The 7930-nt window shown below is 32.8% G+C and overlaps 2 long non-coding RNA genes across 6 annotated transcripts; one reads left to right on the top strand and one right to left on the bottom strand.

The window, feature by feature from the left end:
* On the top strand, positions 1–432 carry LOC136784227 (uncharacterized). Its single transcript, XR_010824381.1, has 2 exons — positions 1–38; positions 116–432. It is a non-coding gene; the product is annotated as an uncharacterized lncRNA (long non-coding RNA).
* Positions 361–4037, bottom strand: LOC136784226 (uncharacterized). Of its 5 annotated transcripts, XR_010824379.1 has the most exons (9): positions 3739–4037; positions 3205–3662; positions 2343–3116; positions 2025–2261; positions 1816–1952; positions 1524–1747; positions 1264–1348; positions 826–1190; positions 361–750 (listed from the first exon to the last, which is right to left on the bottom strand). It is a non-coding gene; the product is annotated as an uncharacterized lncRNA (long non-coding RNA). The 5 variants fall into 5 exon arrangements; XR_010824376.1 differs by having other exon boundaries at positions 1264–1747; XR_010824377.1 differs by having other exon boundaries at positions 361–710; positions 1264–1747.
* Between the last annotated feature and the right edge of the window lie 3893 nt (positions 4038–7930).

The following is a 7930-nucleotide window of genomic DNA, read 5'->3' as shown; positions in this document are numbered from 1 at the left end:
CGAAAAAGAAAATGTAGTAGCTAAAGCATCAAAAGCTGGTAATATTTTTAACGTTTGATAATATTTAGTTTAATAAATTTAACATTTTAATGTTATTTCTTTCAATTTTGAGAAGAGGTAGGAGGCAGAGAAAGGACGACAATAGTCTGGAAGGGAAAAAGAATAAATAGATATGTAAAAGGAACTTCAATCTACATAACAATTAACAATTAGATATATATAGTATAGCTGTATCTTTATTTTGTGACTATAAATTGACATATATTTATAGTATATAAAATTTAGCCTTTTAATAACATGACATTTTCTATTTTCCAGATTTATTACAATTGTTCCAGTAAATAATATTTTTATTTAAACATGACTGTTACAAAGAATTTATTTTTTGTTCTTCATATAAATATTATAATTAAGAATTACTTTTTTTTCACATGTAAATATTATAATAAAGTTTTGTTTATACAATTATAAATATATTCAGTAGCTGTTCTTATATGCAAAATAACCCAATCGAATGTTCCAGTATTCAATAATAATTCTAATTCCATTGGTGTAATACTATCTTCCAACAAAATTTTATTTCCAGTCCCATAGTTAAAGCCACAAAGTACTCCAAACGAACCTTCATCTATTTGTATTGCATTATTAAAGCGATATGATGTTTGACTGCCATAGTTCCAGTAGCAGTAGTATCAGTGGTAGAATCATTTCTGTGGTAGCAGAATAATTATTGATTACAGTTACAGCAGTCTGAAAAGTTTTACCATAAAGGCATATTACTATAGTGATAAAAGAATTAAAAGAGGAAAATGATAAAGTATTGACCTGATTATTTGTACTTGCCACTCGAATCAATGTTTTATGTCACTGCCATATAGGCAAGATCAAGTGCTATTGCCAAAATGCTGTCCAACTAATCTGTAAAGTATGAGTGTCGCAGCTAGCCAAAGCATAAACAGGCTCATATATGTAGCGAAGAATGAATCACAAAGAAATATATTTAGATTTGGTGTATCTTCATCTTTTTCTCTTGCTAGAAATGCACGTAAACTCGTGATACTTGACCATTTTTCAGGTGAAGTGTTAATATAAACACCGTCGTCTGTTAAATATCGTCTGTGGTATCTATACGATACTATTAAACGACCTCCCATAAAGGTTTTAACGTTTACAAATGCTGGTAGATTGCTCTTATGTTTAACAGAAGAGATAAATTATTAACAATCCTCAAATTAACTTTATCAGCTAAATTGGAATACTGACCTGTCCGTTTCATGGTTCTTTATCACAATTGTACCAGAGTCACTAAGTGATTGATAGATACATGCACTTAGTGCAACCGTAAGATCTCTCATTGTGAATATTTCAGAATAATGTGTATTTCGATTGGGCATAGGTGCATTTCGTAGTTCAACCAGTGTTTGTAACATATTATGCGCCAGAAACCGGAAATAATAATGGATAAAGGAAGTATGAAAAAATCAATAAAAGGATACTAATTGATTTGTAAACAAATATCTTACTTGCAAATGTCTCACTGGGTCAGTGACCATAGTTTTATTGTAAGCCACACTGGCGCTAAATAGAGGTAGCGTTGTAGGGAGCTAAGCAATTGTTGCTGAGTCTTTTCCTGTTGCAATTCTTAAAATAAAAGTACTTATTCCATTCTTACAGAAGCTGAACCACCACCGAATGCTTCGTGTAACGAGTAATATGACAATAAAGTTCTTAATGACGTTTCGTTAAGCTATGGAATAAATCGAATATGATTAATGGTTTAAATTTTTTCTATTTATTAAAAGGCTATTTAGTTACCTTTTATCCACTTTTTCATTTCGCCGTTCTTTGAACTTTTGCTTCGAAATCTAATTTTTCTGCTGCAAGAATTTCATGTAAATTTGGTTGTTCTCTAGGCCTATAAGTAGGTTCATCATTAGTCATTGCTTCATCGTCTAAAAAGTAAAATAAAGTATTATGTGCTTTTATAGAAAGTTAGTGGAGAACATAATAAAATGATATAAGACCTGCATTGTGAGACATTGTTAGCATCGTTATCAGTGCTTGTGCTGTTGTTGCAAAGCTGCCTCAAAACATCATCTGCTTGTTCAAGCCATGTATAGTTGATATCTGAACTGTTCGCTGTCAACCTCAAATCCAGTTGATAATGTTGACAATTCTTCCATGAGATTTTTTAAACAGGCTATAAATTACAGCTGTTGTGTCATGATATCCAGTTGTCCTATTACCTTCTTTAGCTTCTCCTAAAATAAGAATATAAGAATAATTGATTAGAATAATATACCTGCTTGTTAATTAACTTAACGAAAAAAATACAAAAATACCTTCATCTCCAATATATTTAATGCTTCCACCAATTTCTCCTCTATCCATCTTCATTGTTAAAGGAGGACTTCCAAGATCGGGATCTTCACTATTAACTGGATCATCGTCCTAGTTTAATACTAGCTTATCTTCTTTCTTTTTACCACACTCAATAGCAAGTGTGCTCCAATCTATTCATTGCCATGAATCTACATAGAATGCAGAATAATGCTTATAAAAATAACAGATTGACATAAGTTTTGTGAGTGAGGATCTTGTTAACATTATTATGACTTCCTTCGACAGTAGTTTCTGTAATGCTTATATCCTAATCTATTATTCCAGTATTAATTTGAGAACCCTGTACCTTGATCTTACTGGGGACATTAAGAATGCCTGTTATTGAATATTAAAATAGATTAATAATATAAGAGTAACACATTATAACAGCAGCATTAAGTAGGAAAGATACAAATTCAAACTGTCCTCTCTATTAGCATCCATTACTTTATTAGGCAATTTTGATAAGAATTCAAATGCTAGAGCAGGATAACCAGCTTTGAAGAGGGTATGTGCAGTGGTAAAGTATAATTGTTGCACCAGTGGCATAATACTACCTTCCAACATTCACTATTTATCTGGCCTAAGCTTCTGTTTTCAATACCATAAGTAAAGTTAAAAATTACTACAGAATGACCCTCCCTTTTATCTTGTGTTGTTGAGGTTAATTTATTATCTGAGTAGCACTGAGTGCATATGTAAAGATACATAAAATTTGAAAACGTTTGGATTTGCTGAATCAATGTGAAAACAAAATATTAGTCAAGATATAATATAAAAAAAATTTTAGGAAAGTGATTTAAGAGATACACCGTTGCTTACCTATTCTGTCATAAGGCTTTTTAGATTCATCGTTGTATTGTAGATACATCATACCAATGTTGGTTAAAAACAGTGTATTCAGAGAAACAGAATGATTTTTTAAAATCCAAAGCACCGTACTATGCAGGGCAGATCTGTATGGGCCTTGGCATATCCTGATTTTCTCTTTCTTTCTCACATCCTAGTATTCCCTCGTACAACACTTTTCTTAAATTTAAAGATGCTATATTATCCTTGTAAAGCCTCATCAGCACCATTGCAACTTGTAGGTTATTTAACTTATTCACACAACTTCAATGGCATTTGTCAATGCCCCTGCTAATAAGGAAAATGTTTCTGCATACTCAAATCTTTGCTTCCCAAGCAAAGCAACGTTATTCTTTAAAGCTGTTTGTCTCCAGTGGTTCTTAGCAAAATTGTTAGCAAAGAATTCTGTCATTCTTTTGACTCTCTAATTCCTAAAAAGACCCCGAGTAAGATTTTTCTTCTTCATGCCTAAATGATAAATTGCTGTGTCCAATGGATCTTGCTTACGTTGGAAAGCTGCTTATGGCTATTTTTTCTATATATCTTCTAACAAATATGTTACTCCTAATCCACCATCCAACGTTTAGTTCCTTCTGCACAAATCATTTTGATTCATTCTTGAACTAAAATATATATATGTCATTAGGTCTGTTCTCGTTGGCCTACACTTTTAACACTTTCTACACTTTCCGTATTTCTGTCTTTGTCCATTGTATAAGTTGACACCCTAAAAAGTGCACAAAGTGTAAAAAGTGTAGGCAACGAGAACAGACCTATTATGTGTTATATGATATCTATCAACATTCAAGATGGCGGCCCAGCAATTTATCCCTTTATCCCCTCCATCTTGGCTTCACTTTCGCAAGCATATATAGTCACTCGCAGTCGCTCGTATTTTTAAGGAGCCCATATCTGATTCTTAACAGTGATTTATTTTTATGAACCAATTGCTTCGGCCACAAAATATTATATAATATATCGAAAACTTATTATAAATTTCGAAAATCTGTTAATTCTTTGATAAAGTAGATTCGGTCTTACGAAAGAATGAATGAACCTTTCTGCATCTCTAATATTCAAGCTACACTAAATGCATCAATTGCATATACTCCTTATATAGCTTTAACATTCCTGTTCGTTGTTAATAAGAAAAATTGAATCAAGAAGTATTATCCTTTCTCATTTCACTAATAGCGATAATGGAGCGTCTACTATTACCAGCTTCATGGGTGAGCAAGATCGCCTTTTATAAAAAGCAATCGCACAACTGCACTTGCGAACCGTCAAATTACTTTTCACCGATTTTCGATTATTTTAACATACTAAATAATCTTTATAACATTTTTAAATCATGCAGGTTTATAGCCCATAAAATTATGAAAATAACGATATAATAATCATAAAAGTTCGTGACGTCTATTTTTTTAACGAAAAAGGGTACTTGCACCGTAAAATTGAAACCTAACCGTTTTGGAAGTTTGAAAAGCATTTTTAAGATAGCTTAGAACATACATTTTCTTGTGACACAATAAATTGCAAAATTAACATTATAATATTTATAAGGGTTTGTGTCAATTTTTCTTGTAGTAACGAGGAAATGCTTCATGCATACCAATCCGGTGAATGCCCTAGGAAGGCAAAACTTCGAGAAGATCTTTATGAGGCTTCAATATTTTTGTCTTATATTTTTAATATTGCTCTTTTAAGGGTAAACACGAGATAGGTAGCATTTCCTCATTAATTAAAAAAGAAATAATAAGGGTGTCACGATCACTCATGAATATTATTACGCGCAGCTTTCACTATTTAATGGTGTAGAAGATAGTATGGTTGAAATAAATGAAATAAATTTTCTGTCATCCTGAAATTGGTGCCGAAATTTTGAGAATGTTACAAAACCTACTTTTCTTATGCAAGTTCCCTTCATTGTTTAAAAAAAGGACGTTAAGGTTGTCACGAACTTACAGCATTTTTTCCTTATTGTTGTTACTTTTAATAATAAAAAATGTATATTTAAATCGCCGCGCCGTGTGATAGGTATGGCATGGCAATATTCACACCGCGCGATACTCCACACCCCACACGCCGTGTAATGGCACCTTATTACTCTCTCCTTTGTTTTTTTTTTTTTTTTTTTTTTACATGGGAAAAATCCTCCTAGGACACCCTGGGATGGATATAACACCCCTCAAGTTAGTTCTAGGTTAGGCAACTTACGAACCAGCCCGACGGGTGTTCCACCTCAGGGTAGTGTTGGACTCACTATTTTTAAACAGTGCCTACCAACTAAAAAACCCATGCTATTTGCTTACAATAGCGATTGAACGTGGTTGACTCCTTGACGATGCTACAACTACGAGCCATTCCTCCTTCCATAATTATTCCAAGGTATCCATTATCCATGGAGTTTTAAATGAAATAAGAAGATTTATTAGTTGATACATTTTCATGTCTTCACACGTTTCACCGGGGTTGATGGAACGTTAACTCTTTATACTTGAGGTACGTAAAAGATGGTCGTTATGTCTACGAAATGAATAAAAAAAAATTAACGATAATAAGGAGGGGAATTAGAGATTTATCTTATTCAAGCGCGAGATTTAGGCAACTATTGCGTGGTGATAATTATTGGATTAGGTAAAGCGTGGTGAATGTTATGCATTATTTATTTAATGGGAAAACACTCCTATAATGCTATTGCTCAAGTTGCTTGATAACCTATGCCATTCATTGCAATAAAAAATGCTATCATTCATAAGTATCACACTTGTAAGATTCATTCATATTCACTGTCATTTATTGCCCGCACCTGTTGAACCAGAAACGAATGCATGGATATTTTGGCGATATTCATGATCCGATTTACGAATCTCTGGTCACAAGGGTGGCTAATGAAAAGTGAATCCCATTCGTATATTCCATGGCCCAAAATCCATTTCCCGATGGATTGTGAACCATTTAGCCTCCGGTACCTCCAGATACGAAGAGTAGGTACCATAGCGCGATGAGTCAACGCTATGAGGCCTAACCCCGCATATTACTGGATCGGAGCAACTGTGGAGGTGGAATATTTCATTCAGACACGCTACTCAATCGTTTCGAAATATCGAAGAGTTAGCTTTTTCACATTATACACAGCAATCAGTAATCAATGCATTTCAGGAGGAATTTCCGAAGAAACAAATTTTTATTGAGAAATTGGAAGGGCATTCACCGAAAATGTGAACTGAGTATTTAAAGAAATTTCTATTAAGATAGATTGAAAACAAATAAAAGGTTTATTAATGTGTCGGAATGACTTTAAAGATAGATAAATGTTTCAAAGGAACAGCGGAATTTTGAATAAAGCAATGAGGCCTAGGCTTGACAATTCATAAAGAAATAGGATGTTAACAAAGGAGAAATACGAAACATAAATGAACTGTAGACAGAAGGGTTGACTTACAGTTACTATCGTTCTGGCATGCGAACGGTTCGAAACTTAGCAGAATGGTTCGGATGTAAAAATAGTGAATCGGGGTAGGGTCTGTTCTTCGACATATATATATATATATATATATATATATATATATTTAAATTTATTACCTTTTTTGCAAAACGTCGAAAGAAGAAATTGAGAAAAGCATAAAAGCAATTCGGAGCGTCTAATATTATTAGTATATTGCAGTATCTTCTGATAACATTGGTTTTCGATTCAAAAATAAAGTACCATAATGGACTAAAAGAATAGAAGAAGACAGTCTTGCAAACCATTGCAATTAATTAATGTTTTTCTCGGAAAAGACAGTTAAATACTAATCCAAGTCATTTATGTACAATAATAATCCCACAGTTCATGTGTTTGTAAAATCAAGGGCGAGACAAGTTTTTCAAAACATTAATTTTTCGCTTTACCCATCTGTTGGCATACTTTTCTAGAAGCTGCTGACGCTTCTTCGTCATGTTTTAATTTTCTATTACGTTTATTACATTCCTTTTGTATCAAAATTACACATAATTTATGTAATAATTGTTCTTTCAATAATATTTCATGGTTCTTACAGATGAACCATTCGTCAAAAGAAAATTCTTCAAGAATGAATGTTTTCAAACGCAAATAGACAAATATGTCATGTAATGAAATTCTTCGGTTTATTATAATTATTCCAGCTTCTATAATATCATTCAACTTATTGCCACGTAATAAACAAGCCTTACAAGCAGGACATGCTTTCTTTTGAAAGTACCTCATAATTTGTGCTTTAATATCGTGTAATAGTTGATAGTCGTATACAGTAAGTGGTAGAACATTGTTCTCAAACCTTCTGCTACTGGGGCCTTCGTCATATGTGATATTAACTGTTGGATCATCGACACTGCTAGAAATTTTTAGACAATAAATAATGAGGATAAGCCTTCCTTTTAACGGACAAACAAATGATCATGCTTCAAATTGTTGTGGAAATACAGTTTGCTGAGAAGCTCATTGAGAATGAAAATAGTAATATTGATAAGAGGAGCAATAGATATAACCGCGTTAACGATTTATAACATTACATTCTTAATTGTAAATGTTTTAAAAGAGCACGTACATAGCGAAGGTCTGTACCAAACTTTCTTATCTAATTCACATAATACTAAAAATACATTGACGTGCAAATATTTCAGCTTCAACTAATTGTTATGAATAGTTTTCATAGAGAGAAAAAAGTTGTTCCGC

The sequence above is a fragment of the Prorops nasuta genome, unplaced genomic scaffold (assembly GCF_024137725.1).
Source record: "Prorops nasuta isolate Cenicafe-Biocafe unplaced genomic scaffold, Cenicafe_Pnas_1.2 PNAS00050, whole genome shotgun sequence".
In the NCBI taxonomy this organism is placed as follows: Eukaryota; Metazoa; Arthropoda; class Insecta; order Hymenoptera; family Bethylidae; genus Prorops; species Prorops nasuta.
The sequence above is the reverse complement of the archived record's forward strand: the minus strand, read 5'-3'. Positions and strand labels throughout refer to the sequence as shown.